General features: G+C 41.4%; 1 protein-coding gene and 1 pseudogene across 1 annotated transcript in view; one reads left to right on the top strand and one right to left on the bottom strand.

The window, feature by feature from the left end:
- The window catches only part of PRKG1 (protein kinase cGMP-dependent 1), a 1,377,090-nt gene that overhangs the window by 1,325,309 nt on the left and 34,755 nt on the right, over nucleotides 1-17,026 (bottom strand). The window lies entirely within an intron of this gene.
- On the top strand, nucleotides 1,450-2,745 carry LOC132541518 (3-hydroxyisobutyryl-CoA hydrolase, mitochondrial-like; annotated as a pseudogene).

Raw genomic sequence — 17,026 nt, 5'->3', positions numbered from 1 at the left:
TTGCAGGCTAATGATACAGGCTATTAAACTCTGGGCACTCAGGTCTTTCTCAAATAGAAACTACTCAGTAAAGATGAGAAGCCCTTGGTTAGAATGGCTTCATCTTGATGATGCCAACTGAGTGACCCCTGTGCGATCACACAGTGGGAAGGGGTGGGTGCCACTCAGGGACCTTGTTAACCTCGTACTGAACTGTTGTCAGGAAGGTTGAGTCTCCGTTTCCCTAGACCTTAGTTTGAAGTAAAATAGCAGCGTGTGTGTTTTGTCGCCTTTCAGTGCCAAACTAATACCTAACACCAAACAATACTAAAATGCCTTGACTCAGTCTCTCTCCTTTCCAACAGCTGCTTTTTGAGGGGTGTCGAAGGGAGTTATGTCTTCTTTGTTAACACAACTGATAATCTATGGGTGATTTTGAAAATTACATTTTTTTATTTATTTTTATTTGTTACTCAATAGAAACAGAGAGAAATTGAGAGAGGAAGAGGAGATAGAGAGGAAAAGAGACAGAGAGACACCTGCAGACCTGTTTCACCGCCTGTGAAGCAACTCTCCTGCAGGTGGGGACCAGGGGGCTCAAACCAGGATTCTAACTGGTCCTTGCGCTTTGTGCCACATGCGCTTACCCATTGTGCTACCGCCCGACTCCATGAAAATTACATTTTTGGATTAAGGAAAGGAGAAGACAGCTTATGCCCATTAAGTCCTGAGTTCAAGCCCTAGCTCTACATGGGAGCCCCCATGACACCACAGTTGGGTGTGACAATGAAGTGGGACCTTATGCTCATGAATGTTCTCTCTCTCTCTCTCTCTCTTTCTCTCTCTCTCTCTCTCTCTCTCTCTCCTCCTGTGTCTACCTATAATCTACTTAAAAAAATCAACTTGGGGTGGTGGCACAGCTGGCTGAGTGCACATGTTACAATGCAAAAGGGCCCATGTTCAAGCCCCTGGTCCCCACCTGTAGGGGAAAGCTTTGCAAGTGGTGAAGCAGGACTGCCGGTATCTCCGTGCCTCTTTCCCTCTCTGTCTCTCCCTCCCCTCTCGATTTTTGGCTCTCTATGTAAAAAATAAAGATAATTAAAAATTTTAAAAAAACTGAAAAATTGGCCCAGGAACAGTAAAGTCAGTTACGTGTGAGACTTAGTGCCATAAAATAATAAGAATAAAATAATAAGACAACTACACATTCTGCAGCCACAATGACCCTGGGTCCACACTCCCAAAGGGATAAAGAATAGGAAAGCTATCAGGGGAGGGATGGGATACAAAGATAGGATATGGTGGTGGGAATTGTGTGGAATTGTACTAGGATAGCCTCACGGTGCTTCTTCCTGAGCACATGCTCTCTGGGTTGAAGAGAACTCGACTGGAGCCAACCTAGGCTGTTGCATGGAAGAGGGATTAGGAACTCGTGCCAGGCTAGCATCACAGAAAAGAGAGACTCTGGAACTCTGGGAGCCAGAAGGCAATCCCATGTGTGTTCAATCAGAAAAGAAGATTCTTTTATACATCCCAAGAAGGAAGTGGTAGGAGAGAGGGCTTAGCAAAAAGAGAGTGCAAACCAATGGTGATTAAATGGTGGAAAACAGGGTGTGACTAGGAGAGGGGGCAGAGCAAAAAGAGTGTGAACCAGTGGGATTAAACCAATGCCCTGTAGGCAGGGCGGGTCTCAGGTAAAGCAGTGATTATGTAAATAGACCACAGTGTTAAGCAATGCAAGTGAACCTAACGTGATGATCAAAACAGAAGGGGTCTTAGAAGCAGAATTAGAAGCAGACCAACAGACTTGTAAATGTGTTACCCTATGGTCTTTTCAGTATTTCCACTTTATAACTAAAAATTAAAATAATAATACTAAGACAAGAAAATAATAAAATAAAATGAGGAAGAGGAGGAGGAAACAGGAAGCAGTACAAGCCATATAGTGTTCTGCTAATGCATCTTTGAACCACTAACTCTGACACACCAAGGCAAGGGAGTGCAAGTGATTTGTTCAAATATAACATAATCTGTAGAAATGTCAATTAATTGGGAACTGCAGGTAAGGAGGCTTATTCCCAGATTCCATTCTGTCAAAAGCACTAGTACCATACTGCAGCATTTGAGAAGAACAAAGTATGAACAGCAGATACAGAAGAAGTGTCATTGGAAAGAGAAGACTGTGAAGGCCGTGATTACTATAAACAGGCCAAAGTTCCTGAAGCCCCTGAATCTCTGTGGGATTTGGCAGATTCATCCACAGCTCATGCTTCATGTCAGAAACCACATGTTGCTCTTATTCATGAAATGAAAATGAGTGGGGGAGTTGGTCTCTCAGTTTATGGACAATTCTGAGTGGCTCCTGAGAAGTCTCCTCCTGCAATGCCAGAAATGGCAACAGGATTAATTCCGGGGACAGGTGGAGATTGTTTCTCACCAAGGCTTCAAGGAAAACTTGGTTACTGCCTCCACTAACAGGATTCAGGTTAAATGGGACAGATGTGTTCACAGCAGGAATTGCTGCCCACCATTTGTGGATTCTGAAGAGCCCAGCAAGTGAGAGGAAGATTTTTGTATCCCTGAACTCACCGTCAAAAGAAAACATTGCAGATGTCTTAAAAACCTACCACACAAAAATGTTTGTCAGACAATACTGTGGAGCAGATTATTGAAGATTTATAACAAGGTGGTTCATCTTTTTCCCAAGAGCAGCTGAAGTTCCATGTGCCCTATGACCCTCCCACAGCCGCACTGTACTGGCAATAGCAAAAATCTTGCAGTGATGTGTTTTATCTGATATATATATATATATATATATATATATATATATATATATATACATTTCAATTTATGATTGTAATCATGGTATTTTAGTTTTCATAAAACATATTGACCAAAAACAAAAAAAAAACAAAATCGTATGTGTAGAGATTTAAAAAAAAGTCAATTAACTAAAGATAGGAACAAACATAACTAAAAATGTATGGATATTTCTAAAAGAGATTACCCTTCTTTCTTGGTGTTGCCAGGTTTGTTTGTTTGTCTGCTTTAGGTATGTGCTTCCTACCTTTTTGAATCAATCACATTAAGCCCATCCTTGATATGGGTATCCATTCCTTATTCTTCCCTGATATTTATTTAATTTTATTTGTGCATTTGTGTATGTATGTATGTATGTATGCATGTATTTATTTATTTATTGGATGGAGACAGAGAAATTGAGAGGGGAGGGAGAGGTAGAGAGGGAAAAAGACAGAGAGACACCTGCAGCCCTGCCAATATTCCTGAAGCTTTCTCCCCACAGGTGGGGACAAGGGGCTTGAACCAGGGTCCTTGCACACTGCAGTGTGTGCTCAACCAGGTGTGCCACTGCCTGGCCTTGCATATCATGCCTTTGTTTGCTTGTTTCCTCTTATGTATCTCTCACTTCACCTCTCCCTTTCTCTGATTTAAATTCTTCTTGTTCATTTTCCCCTGGCTGCTCTTTCTTCTCTTCTCCTAGCAGTAAAATCAAGCAGATTGTCATAATTTTGTTGTTTCCCCTGTTAGTCTTGCCAAATTCAAAAGCTCAGGAGTTTCACTGTCAACACAGCTAAATTCAAGGGACAGCTGCTTGCTGGCTGACTAACATATAGGCACCGACAGAAACCCTGCCACCTCACCCTTTTGGGCTTGGCTTTTGACCTAGAAATCACTAGACTAAAAGTAATGATGATAATGATAATAATAGTAATAATAATAATGCAATAAAGATATTTTCTGCATTAAGGTGTTAATATTATTTGATTTCATTCCTGAAAGCAAAGAGGAAAACAACTTGAGGCTTCCTCAAAGACATTTCTCAGTAGATGTATTTTCATAAATTAGAATATCTAGTTTCTAAGTCAGTACTTTTTTTTTCTATTTTAGGAGTTATATGGAGGCACTGTCTCTATTTGTCTTCCTCAAATATTCATCAGTTTCCCCTGAGAGGTTTTGAATAACAGAAATAAGGTCACTGGAATAAAATGGCTTCACAAGAAGGTAGATCTCTCACACTGATTGTCTCCGTTCTGCCTGTGTATGTTTATCTGTGATGTATGTCTCTGTCTAGCATTATCTACTGGAGAGAAATCAACTGTATGTAATTATTACAGCCCAGGGATCATTTCTTTTCAGTCTGAGATTTTAAAGAGTCAATGGCTGTCAAAATGAGCTGAAAGCCAGGACAAGTAAGGGATGTGGGTGGCTCCTAGGTTGAGGACAAGATGCTAAGAGACAAAGTATTCCAGTAAACAGAAATCACTTTCCACTTTGGGTTGGTGCCACCTTGGTGCCTTTGATCTAATGATCACTGAAAATCTGGGACTTACATAGTCCCTAGAGAACTTAACCAGGTTAAGTGCACATAACACAAAGGCAAAGAACCCTAGTTCAAGCCCCCAGCTCCATACCTGCATGGGGGATGTTTCACAAGCAGAAGCAGGTCTGCATCTGTCTACCTGTCTCTCTCTCTCCCTTTTTATCTTCCCCTATCTCTTAATTTCTCTCTGTTCTAGCCTATAAAAAAATGGCGCCTTAGAGGATATATATGAAATTAAGAGAACTTTTCTGATATTTTCTTTTTTTTTTTGTATTTCTTTATTGGTGGATTAATGGTTTATAGTCAATAGTAAAATACAGTCATTTATACATGCTTAACATTTCCCAGTTTTCCACATTACAATTCAACCCCCACTAGGTCTTCTTCTGCCATCATGTCCCAGGTCCTTGTATCTCTGCCATCTCACCCCCCGGTGTCTTTTACTTTGGTGCAGTACCCCAACTCCAGTCCAGTCTCTGCTTAGTGTCTTCCTTGAGTTCTTCCAGAAGACCATGAGGGAAAGTCTGTCATCTGTTCCATTCAACTCCCTAGCTTCAGTGGTTTTTCTGGCACTATTGGGCATGTCTTGGCTTGAAAATGCACAGTGCTTACTGCCTTTCCGTTCACTTAGCTCTACGTGTGCACTGCTGCAACAGAGTGTCCTCTTTACACATGGACATTAGCCCTTTGGGGTTAGTGCCCACCCCGAAGCAGTAGGGCTTCATCGTGATTAAGCTCATTACATCTACGTTGACCCTTCTTCCAAATCAAGTCACATTCAGAAGGACTGAGGACAGAAATTCTGAGGGATTGCATTCCCCCTGTCACACTGGTCTTCTCTTAAACCAAGTGGTGTCTGTGTAATGAAGTGGAAATAGCATCCCCCCCTCCCCCCTAAGAGGCTGAGGAACTTGGATGTGAGGAGAGAGTAATGTTATGAGAAGATCCTGCCTAGTGAAGGCATAAACATTACTCCAGTGAGATAAAGGTTTTCTTCCACTGATGCAAGACCGGAGGGGAGTGTTTTCATAGAAATAAACTCAAAGTCAGCACCAATTTATTTGAGGGGAGAGAGATTCTAGCTAAAGGTTATAAGGGAGCAGCCAGCTAGAGTATTGTGTCCCATGAAAAGAATGATTAAAGGAGGTCCTTATCCAGATGGTTTGATGTCACATATCCCTAGAGAAAGTAGGCTTTGGTTATCAGCCTTCATAAATGGTGCCAACATTCCTGGACACCAGAAGCAGTAAAGCCAGAATCTTTCCCATGATCACACAAGGCAGCCTCTAAGAGCAGGAAAAAATAAGTAAGCAAGAGCAGAAGTCAGGTGTGCCATAGCAGAGGCCGTGTGTATCTCAGGGTGTAACAAGGTGCACATTGAGTTCATAATTTTATTATTCCTCTAGATGGAAAATTATAATTTATAGAAACGGGAATGTTACATCTCGGGAGATTCTACAGCAGTGAAGCACCTGGTCTGCATGCATGAAGGTCCATGTTCAGTCCCCAGAACCTGCATGTCAGGTTCTTTTTAATAAGCAAATATATTTTGGGGGTTGGATGGTGGCACACCTGGTTGAGTGCACATGTTACAATGCTCAAAGACCTGGGTTCAAGCCCCTGGTCTCCACCTGCAGGGAAAAAGCTTCACGAGGGGTGAAGCAGGGCTGCAGGTATCTCTCTGTCTCTGTCGCCCTCTCTATCTCCCCCTTCCTCTCAATTTCTGGATGTCTCTAGCCAATAAACAAAGATGATAAAATTAAAAAAAAATAACTACATTTTTAATGGGACTGCTGTAATTGGAAGAGATTGGCAAGACCTGCTACCTGCATAAGGTTGCATTCACTGGGAATGAAGGACATAAGGAAGGGATAGATTCAGAGGGAGTGGTGAAAAGAAAGCAAGGCCTCTACACCTACACTCTGTCATTCCAGCTGATTCAGTCAACTCATAGCTGGTTAATAGCTGCCAAGGCCAAGGTAAGGCCGCATGTTATCTATAGGCTTAGTGTTTACATATAGTTACATCATTATTGTCGGTCTAGCTTCATGAGTGGGAGACAGATGACCAGGGACTCATGGCTGAGCTGTATGTAGTATCTCTTTATTCATGAGGAACACAGCACAATCTAAGCCAAGCTAAGCTAAAATAAACTAAAACTATATTTAAGCATTATCCTGTCCGTATATATACTGGCCAAATAGTGTGGAAACCGGATGTGACGTAGAGAGGGTGGAGCAAAAAGTGACTGGTGAAAATCAGGGTGTGACAAGGAGAGGGGGCGGGGCAGGCCAGAATTCTACCACTGAACCACCAATGCCCTGGAGGGAGGGCAGTGCTTAGTTAACAGTGGTTATGTAAATAGAATACAGTGTTAAGCAGGGGGGAACTAAACCAATGAAACAGAAGGGGTCTTAGAAGCATACCAACAATAGGCTTACTTTTTCAAATAACTTCACCATTCAGTCTTGATTTCTTTAAACAGTGTCTAAAGTAATGAGGTGTCCATAGAAATTTAAGTATAATCAAGTGCAAATTTAATAAGCCTGTGCATTTCTTTCTTTCTGTCTTTTTCTTTTTCCTCCAGAATTATCACTAGAATGGCACTACACTGCTCCTGGAGGCTTTTTTTATTTATCATCTTTTATTGGATAGGACAGAGAAAAACTAAGAGGGAGAGATATGGAGAGTGATAGACACCTGCATACCTGCTTCTCTGCTGCAGGTGAGGAGCCCGGGGCTCAAACCAGGATCTTTGTGCAGATCCTTACGCTTCATACTCCATGCACTTAACCTAGTGTGCCACCGCCCAGCCCCAAGACATGTACATTTTCATTAGTTGTAGGAAGAAGGTACAAATCCACCCTAATCCAAATGAAGGGAGACGAAAGAAAATGTTCCATGTATTACTGACCACCAGCATAATTAATCATTCATCACAAGCTAAAGTGTGAGATTTAACAAGAAAACATATAGATTTCATATAATAAAAATACATGCCATAAAGGCACTGAATTCTAATCACTTCTAAAGATTTTGATTGAGATTTAGTAGAATGAATTTTAAATATAAAAAAAAAAAAAAAAAACACAGAATAGGACCAGAACTCTGCCAATTCTAAAAGGGACTTGCCTGTCTGTAGTTCCAATGTTGAGGCTGACTCGGAGCACTTGGACATCAAGCTTTGAACACTGTCAATTATTTTAATATGCTGGAAATGACAGAGCCCATTAAAATGCCATAAGTACCTCACCAGTCAAATATAATGTTTAAAGCATGTAGAATCTGCTGGGAATCTTCGGAATCACAGCATCTTCAGCAGTTCTGAATGTTCTTGGCAGCATTTGGAAGTGAAAATTGCTTTGTGCTATGCAGATTTCTTTCTTTTTGTTTTTCTTAGAGCACAACCAGGGTTATCAAAGTTATAAAGATGGTTTTGGGAAGTACCAGAAAAGTTTGGCTTTAGTTCAAATGGAAATTATCTACAAAAAGTCAGTGACTGTTGAGAGACCAGAGACAGGGCCCAAGCTATGCATTCTTTGATTTCAAATATACTCTTTCTATGGTAGAAGCAATTGATTTTATCAGCTTCCTATGACTCAATTCACTGAAAGTCATCTCTATGAATTTAGCTAGATCACAACAAAAGTAAGCACAAGAAAAGAATTTATTAATGCACATGTCACAATTTTTTTTAGCGTGCCTCTCTGTTTTCATAAGCCTGACCTTTGACACAACTACTACACTCAATTTCTCATGGTCTTAAAGATGAAATTCCAGGTGCAGGGTCACTGTGGAATTCTTTCTCTGTGTTCTTCCTGGTGTATTATGTTTAAAACCACTGCAATGTAGGCTATTTTACAGGCAAATTTAGACAAGTCCCCTTTAGTATTTAATATTTCAAACCAGAAGATGAGCTATGAAGATCATAAAATGTTTCAGCTATTAGGATATTAGAAATGATGTAATCTGTAAACCCCATTGATTGGATCTGAACCCCATAATCAGCACAGGAGCCTATGTAACCTCTGCATCCCTGTCGGTCTAAGCTCACAATCTGTAGTCATAGCTAGGAACATTCCAGGCTGCCCCAGTTTCAGGACCCATCTTCCTCGCGTGGTAAGTAGAGTACGTTGCCCAACCTCCCTCCGGAGAATGGAACATTCCCTACCACTGTTGATCCACATTGAGAGCGAGGTCCCATAGGAGCCCACAAAGGGGCTCATTATGTTGTTCATGATGGAGATGACCAGTGACAGTGGAGAGAGGGGTCTATTAGAGGTCTAGGCCCAACATGTCTGTGTGGGAATCCCAGGACTCCCTGACTAGGGCCCCAGGCGATGGTGTGTCCTGGAAGTGACTAAAGTGCCATCATTAAAGTGTGCCAGTCTCTTGCCCTTATCCAGCTTTTGCAGTCCTTGCTTTGTCTGACAAGGTTAGCTTTCTCTTCCCTGATCCAGCTTTCTAGTCCCTTTTCCAACTATGACACCATCTCCCCAGACAATACCTTGGGTCCATCAGCATGTTAGTTATTAGACTCAGGCAAAAGCTAGTAAAGTCATGGGCCCCTTGGAATATACTTAAAATAGACCTACTAGCTTTTTCCAAAATGGAGACCCCAAATCTTCATTTGCAATATTCTTGCCTTTAGGTTCATGGTTACTCAACAATTTGTTCTGCTTTATATCTTAACTCTTTTTCAGCCACTGGGTTCCTGGAGCGCCATCTCCCCAGACCTCTGCCCCACTAAGGGAAAGATAGAAACAGGCTGGGAGTATGGATCAACCTGTCAGTGTCCATTTAGTCAATGCCATGTAGCCCAAGAGATACTGAGTGTTCATAGCAGTGTTCAGCGAGTAGCAAATGTTGCTAAAAAGTTATTGAATGGGTATGACTGCCAGCCAATGTGTATTTTGGACACAGAACTGGCATATATTGAGTTATGTGCACGTGTATGACGCATATGCAGGTTTAAGTTCAGTTATCATGCATATTACTTTCGTCTGGGAAACTATGAAGCATTACTTACCTCTGACATTTGATGTCAGGTGCCAGAGATTAAACCTGAAACCTATGGAATTCAGACTTCTAAATTCTGTGGTTAGCCCCTGAGAGTTGTTCCACCTCAGATCACGGCATTTTTTACGACATTCAGTCATCACTGTCTTCTAAGATTCCTGTACATATTGGCTCCTAACTCTAAGTATTCAGACTCTAGTTGGAATAGAGAACAGTGTCTGTAGTTACAGTCACCTGAAATGACTGCTAAGGAAGAAAAGAGTTCAATTCATAGATAAGGCACTGTTTAATAAATCACATATAAAACATAATTAATTTTAATACACTGTTCTCTATTCCAGTAACACTGAAATAAAGCATTTTAAATTCTATTAAATATAGAATTTTCCAGACTTTTACTTCAACAAAAATTCAATAAAGTTTATATCAACACAGTATTTCTCATCATCTTTAATTTGTTAAGCATAATGTTCATTTCCAGGAGGGAGTTGTCACATAGCAAGTTCCCAAAATACTCCTTTCATGAAATAAATGTATATTTTATAGGTGTGCTCAGGCACTTGCATACACAACACAGATTTAAATTCACTGTATCATTTTATTTTTCTTATGATTTGGGGAACTTCTCACTGGGGCCTCTCTAATCCAGGCTGATTTTGTCAGGTAAGAAAGACAGAGGCAGAGACAGACCAAGAGAAGGATGCCATTGGCAACAAAGATTCATTCAGTGCACTGGGGGCTGGGCTCAAAGCTGGGTCTTAACCGTCTTAACCGTGAGGAAAAAAAGCATGCTTTCAAAGGGTTATCTTGCCAGCCCTGAAGTTACTTTCCTTATCATGCAGATCATTTTAGTCCCACTGCAGGATTAGGTCTTCTCAAACACATGTTAGAAAAAGACACTCCAGCAAAGCACAGATGATTAGCTGCCAGCAGTTAATTTGAAATTATAATTTTAGAAATCAATGGTCTCATGATGTGCACTGATCTTTGATTGGGTAGGAAGCATGGCGGAATCAATGCAGATAAAAGGCACACTCTTCACTGATAGCAGACTAGAAAATAAACAGTCATGAATACATTCTTTTCAGTGTCCATGAGCAAGGGAAGAGAGTGGAAAGAAAGCATATGAACTAATACAAAAAAAAAAAAAAAGAAGAAGAAGAAGAAGAAGTCTTATCACTGTGAGAAAAATTCTTCAGACATCATAGACAGTTGGAGAATAAAGACAGTTTTTTTTTTTTTTTTTTTTTTTTTTTTTTGTAGTTGCTATGGGAAGAAATGACCTAATTGGCACAGGGGCATCTAGAAGTCTGTTTCTTGTCTCAACTAAGAAGCACAAGATACATTATTGATAACTATTTGTTTCTCAAATGAGATCCATAATCCCAAGGGACTCTTTGGTATTTGATAAGGGGATTATTTGTAAGAAGTCAATCTAGCTTTAGTTCTATAGCTAAGTGAGCTGACTTCATAGACACAATTCCAATTAAAGTTTAGTCACCTGAGGTCTAGTAAGTGAGTTATGAAAACTACTAAAAATGAATGAGTCAACATTACTGCATTGAGACTTTACTAATTTTGTTCTCTATCAATTTTTGGTCATCGCCAGGATTACACTGCTCCAGGTTGACTTTTTAAGATAAAAAAAAAAGTCTCTTTTTTTGAGAGAGAGAGAGGAAGGAAGGGAGAGAGAGAGAGGGAGAGAGAGAGAGAGAGAGGCATGGAGGGAGGGAGAGAGAGAGGGAGAGAGAGAGAGGGAGAGAGAGAGAGGCATGGAGGGAGAGAGGGGGGCATGGAGGGAGGGAGAGAGAGAGGGAGAGGGGGCATGCAGGGAGGGAGAGAGAGAGAGAGAGAGAGGGAGGGGGGAGAGGGGGGGAATGGAGGGAGGGAGAGAGAGAGGGAGAGAGAGAGAGGGAGAGAGAGAGGCATGGAGGGAGAGAGGGGGGGCATGGAGGGAGGGAGAGAGAGAGGGAGGAGGGGGGAGAGGGGAGGCATGGAGGGAGGGAGAGAGAGAGGGAGGGGGGAGAGGGGAGGCATGGAGGGAGGGAGAGAGAGAGAGAGAGATGAAAAGGCACCAGGGCACTGAATCTTCCTCCACAGCTGTAGGGGTCAAGCTGGAGGCTGGGTGTGTGCACAGCAAATCAAGCACTATGTAAGGTCAGTCTCTCACTCAGGATTCAACCAAGAACTTTTCCATATTCTTCTTGGTAACCCTGACAAACCTTTATTTATTTATTCCCTTTTGATGCCCTTGTTGTTTTATTGTTGTGATTATTGATGTTGTTGTTGGATAGGACAGAGACAAATGACAGAGAAGGGGAAAGAAAGACAGACACCTGCAGACCTGCTTCACCACCTGTGAAGTGACTCCCCTGCAGGTGGGGAGCTGGAGCTTGAACCAGGATCCTTACGCCGGTCCTTGTGCTTTGAGCCACCTACGCTTAACCCGCTGCACTACTGCCCGACTCCCCTGGGAGCCCCCTTCATATAGACATTTTGCAGACACTTGGAAGCTCATGAGTTTCCATAGGACAGCACTGCCTCACCATTTGTGAAGCTACCCCCTTGCAGGTGGGAACAGGGGGCTGGAACCTGGATTTGTATGTATGGAAGATGTGCACTCTACTGCCCTGAACTTTTGCAAAAAAAATAAAAAAATATTTATATATTTATAGATAAAGTCATCATCCTGTACTCAGTGCTTAATGGAAAACACTGAACTGGGAATCAGGCACTCCAGATTGACGGCTTTGTGATTCACTGTCCTTATTGAGAAAATAATGGCTAATCTTAAAGAGGCGATCTAAAATTCCACCTATCAGTGAGATCATTAGGTATTTCTCTTCTTTTTGACACCTCCTTTTTCTAATGTGCAAATGAAGTGCTTAGCAACAAAATAGATGCTTGATATATGAGTCTTAGAACACAGCACAGTATCTGGAACACAGCAGGTATTGAGTGAATATTTGATGAAGATAAAGAAAGTGCTTAGTAATTGCAATTTTGAGTTCTTGCAAGTCTGTGAGCACAGTTTAACAGCAATCTGAACATCCTCGGAATTAAGTAAAGACATGATACTGAGTAACATTTTTTAACAAAAGTTGTAATGAAATTGCTTTCTTGCTTAGAAAAAGAAATTTTGTCTACCCAGAAAATTGCTGTAGAGCAATATAGGTAAGTTTTTTTTTTTTTACTTTTTGCTTGATTCATTAATAATAATTGTTCAATATAATATATAGTATAATTGTTCAATATAATATGTGGTTGGAAAGTATTCAGTGTCCTATCTTATAATAATCAGAGGCTCATCTGCTGTAGGAAGTATAAACACCAGTTTTATCCTGTAAAACTTGAAAAAACAGGAAGAACAGGAGGCAAATATTTCACCCCAGTCACTATACTTTGTTTATTTTTAGCCCAAAGTCACATCTAAGTGATAAAATACATCCAGAATAAGCCCAAATGACAGAATTAAACAACTAAGTGTGAGGTCCTAGCCAGCTTGCTCAGGGAAACTCAGGTCTCTGGGGTCTGTGCTACATGTGAAAACATGTGCAGAGAGGGAGATTGAAATCTGACTGGCATTATGTGCTTCATTTAGAATAGGGAGGGGTCCACTAAGGCTTGAAGTCCAAGGAGGAAAAAAAAATGTTGCTGAGAAATTCCACCACCACCCCAAAAAAGAAGCTCTAATACCTACAGTTAGGATTTTATAACTATCCCTCTCTTTTCAGGGTGACTATCCTCACTACAAGCTACCACAGATACCTCTGGTTCATAAAAAGGAAGATAGCACTCTCTTACACTGACTAATATGATAAGAACACGACAGCGCCCTTTGGGGTGTTTTGGACATTAAAGAAGAGAATGTCTCTGACACCATATTCCCAGACAATACTTTTAGCCCACCTCCATGTTAGCTGTTGGGCTCAGGCAAAAATGACTAGTCATAGGTCCCTTACAATATACCTAGAATAGACTTTCTAGCTGCTTCCCTGATGAAAACCCTTAGTCCCATCTGCTCTATTCCTACCATTAGGTTTATGTTGATTAAATTATTTTTCCTGATTTATATCTTACTGCCTTCCAGCCACCAGGTTACAGATGCTACCATGATACCAACCTGACTTTCCTGGGCAGATGACCTTACCAATGTGTCCTAGAACCTCACCTCGCCAGAACCTGTCCCATTAGGGAAAGACAGAAACAGGCTGGGGGTGTGGATCCACAGGCCAATGCCCATGCTCAGCAGAGAAGCAATTACAGAAGCCAGACCTTCCACCTTCTGCACTTTATAAAGATCTTTGGTCCAGACTCCCAGAGGGATAAAGAATAGGGAAGCTTCCAATGGAGGGGATGGGACACAGAACCCTGTGGTGAGAATTATATGGAATTTTGCCCCTCATCCTACAATCTTGTTAACCATCATTAAATCACTAATTATCTATCTATCTATCTATCTATCTATCTATCTATCTATCTCTCTATCTATCTATCTAAATGTCTGCACTCACCAGAGGCTCCCAGAAGGTAATGCCTTCTTCTACACCATAATTAATAATCTAAAGCCCTGTTATACCATCATAGAGCAATATCAAGTAGTTAAAATTCATACCAGAAGCAACAAGAAGAGCAGACAATACAACAAAACAAGAAATCAGCCCCAAGAGCAGGCAACAAGAGCTCAGCCCCAAGAAAATCACTTAATACTCACTAGCCATGTCCAAAATCAAAAGAAATTAAGTTATCTGGTTCTTACACATTCTTTCAGAATGCCTAAGGCTTCTTCTTTTTAAATTATTTATAAAAAGGAAACATTAACAAAACCATAGGATAAGAGGGGTACAACTCCATATAATTCCCACCACCAGATCTCTGTATCCCATCCCCTCCCCTAATAGCTTTCCTATTCTTTATCCCTCTGGGAGTATGGACCCAAGGTCATTATGGGATGCAGAAGGTGGAAGGTCTGGCTTCTGTCATTGCTTCCCCGCTGAACATGGGTGTAGACAGGTCAATCCATACTCCCAGCCTGTCTCTCTCTTTCCCTAGTGGGGCAGGGCTCTTGGGAACCAGAGCTCCAGGGCACATTGATGGGTTGCCTGTCCAGGGAAATCTGGTTGGCATCATGCTAGCATCTGGAACCTGGTGACTGAAAATAGAGTTAACATATAAAGCCAAACAAATTATTGACTAATCATGAACGTAAAGGTGGGAATATGTCGGGCTGAGCTTCATTGACAGGAGACAGATGACCCAGGACTCATGGTTGAGCTGTAGGCAGTATCTCTTTATTCATGCAGAATGCAGCACAATCTAAGCCGAGCTAAACTAAACTAAAAACTAAAACGAACAATGTTGTCTTTATATATACTTCCCAAGTAGGGTGTGAACAGGATGTGACATAGAGAGGGTGGAGAGAAAAGTGACTGGTGAAAATCAGGGTGTGACAAGGAGAGGGGGCGGAGCAGGCGAGAATTCTACCACTGAACCACCAATGCCCTGGAGGGAGGGTGGTGCTTTATGTAAATGTAAAAGTGACATGGGATCAAACCAATCCCTATACAGGCATACCGGTGCTTGGTTAAGCAGAAGCCAGGGGGAGCTGGCAGACTACCCAACAGGAATAGTGCAGATGAAGAGTTGGGGGGATCTCCATTTTGTAGATAGTTAGTAGGCCTATTTTTAATAGGCCCTAAACACTTTATTGCTAAAAATTAGATCTTCTTATTATTCAAGTATCTCCTCTCACATATCCTTAAGATGATTTTTTTTCAACCTGAAAGCTTTTTTTAGCCACTGACTCAGACAGCTGAAAAAAAAAGATGCATCTCAGTTGTTGAGCCTTCATTTCCATTATTGATAAAGGACTCAATCATGCCTGGGGAAAAGTGGAATGAAAGAAAGGGCTGCCCTTTTGTAAAGACCTATTCTGTTTTGGATGTTCAATTCAAAACATTAAATATGTAGTTACATCAATTTCCTATTTAGGTTGAGAAGGTCAGTTCTTAATTTACAGTCTTTGAAAAGTACTCAAGGTAAAAATCCCTTTGATAACCTTTCTGTGTTCAGATAAAAATAAGTATTCCTTTCAAGCCCCCGGCTCCCCACCTGCAGGGGAGTCACTTCACAGGCGGTGAAGCAGGTCTGCAGGTGTCTATCTTTCTCTCCCCCTCTCTGTCTTCCCCTCCTCTCTCCATTTCTCTCTGTCCTATCCAACAATGATGGCATCAATAACAACAGTAATAACTACAACAACAAAACAAGGGCAACAAAAGGGAATAAATAAGTAAATACATACATAAATATTTTTTAAAAATTTTTAAAAATCCGTATTCTTTAACAGCCTAAAAGGTCAGTGATGGGAGCAGTATCTGACACTATTATCACAAGCATAAGCATGAACTCACTCCATAATAAACTCATCTTTTAAAAACTACTTTTATTTACTTATTGGATAGAGACTGCCAGAAAGCTAAAGGGTAGGGGAAGATTGAGAAGGAGGCAGACAGAGAGACACATGCAAGGCAGCTTCACCACTTGTGAAGTTTTCCTCTTGCAGGCGCTCAAACCCCAATTCTTGAGCACTGTGTCATGTGTGCTCTATTCGGTACACCACCACCTGGTCCCAATAAACTCATATTATCTTTTGAATGACTCCATGAAGTCTCTTTTAATAAGATAAGTGCAGTTTTGTGGACAACACAACACAGAAAAAAATGAAGTGATGTCCTTTGCCCCTAACTCACCCCCAAGGTCAGGCTCCTAAGGGCATTGTGCGGCCGCCCTTGTGAGCTGAACTCTCTTTACATCTGGACACACACCGCTTGCCTGTATGTCACTCCGTTGATTCCAGCTATTTCTCCCTTCTCTCTGCAGCTCAGACACCAGTGTCTTTCCTTGTGCAAATTTGTTTGCAAAACCTCCTCCTTCTCCTTCCACTCCTACTCAAAACACTCCCCTTTTCTTAGGATAATTTACTCTTTATCCTTGAAGTTCTGGTTGAGAGGCTGGAAGAGTTCATCTTCTTCAACCATTCCATGGACTCCTACTGTTACCTACTGTTTCTGGCCATAGCAAATTCATGTAACGAGACCTTTTTATCACTCATCACAATCTTAATTTTTATTTTTTTTTACTTCCACTTTTTTGCCCTCCACTTTTTTACTGGGGCTCAGTGCCTGCACTATGAATTCATGGCTCCTGACTGCCATTTTTTCTCCATTTTATTGGACAGAACAGAGAGAAATCGAGAAAAGAGGGGGAGATAGGGAAAAAGAAAGAGAAGCTTCCCCCCACCCCCGGTAGATGGGGTATGGGGGCTCAAACCTGGATCATTACATTTTGTACTATGTGCACTTAACCGGGTATGCTACTGTCAAGCTCTCTTCCCTTCCTTTATAATGTATTGTCTTTTTCACTAAACCCAAAGTTATGCATGGCTGAGACCACTGTATACACAGAGTCTAGAACGATGATTAACAGAGTAGGTAGCCATAAATAACTACTGACTGGTTGGCTGGTTGGCTGGCTGGCTGGCTGGCTGGCTGGATGGATGGATGAATAAATGGATGAATGAATGAATGAATGCTTTTACCTAGAACGATGATTAACAGAGTAGGTAACCATAAATAACTACTGACTGGTTTGCTGGTTGGCTGGCTGGCTGGCTGGCTGGCTGGATGG

Source organism: Erinaceus europaeus, chromosome 1 (assembly GCF_950295315.1).
Source record: "Erinaceus europaeus chromosome 1, mEriEur2.1, whole genome shotgun sequence".
Classification (NCBI taxonomy): domain Eukaryota; kingdom Metazoa; phylum Chordata; class Mammalia; order Eulipotyphla; family Erinaceidae; genus Erinaceus; species Erinaceus europaeus.
The sequence above is the reverse complement of the archived record's forward strand: the minus strand, read 5'-3'. Positions and strand labels throughout refer to the sequence as shown.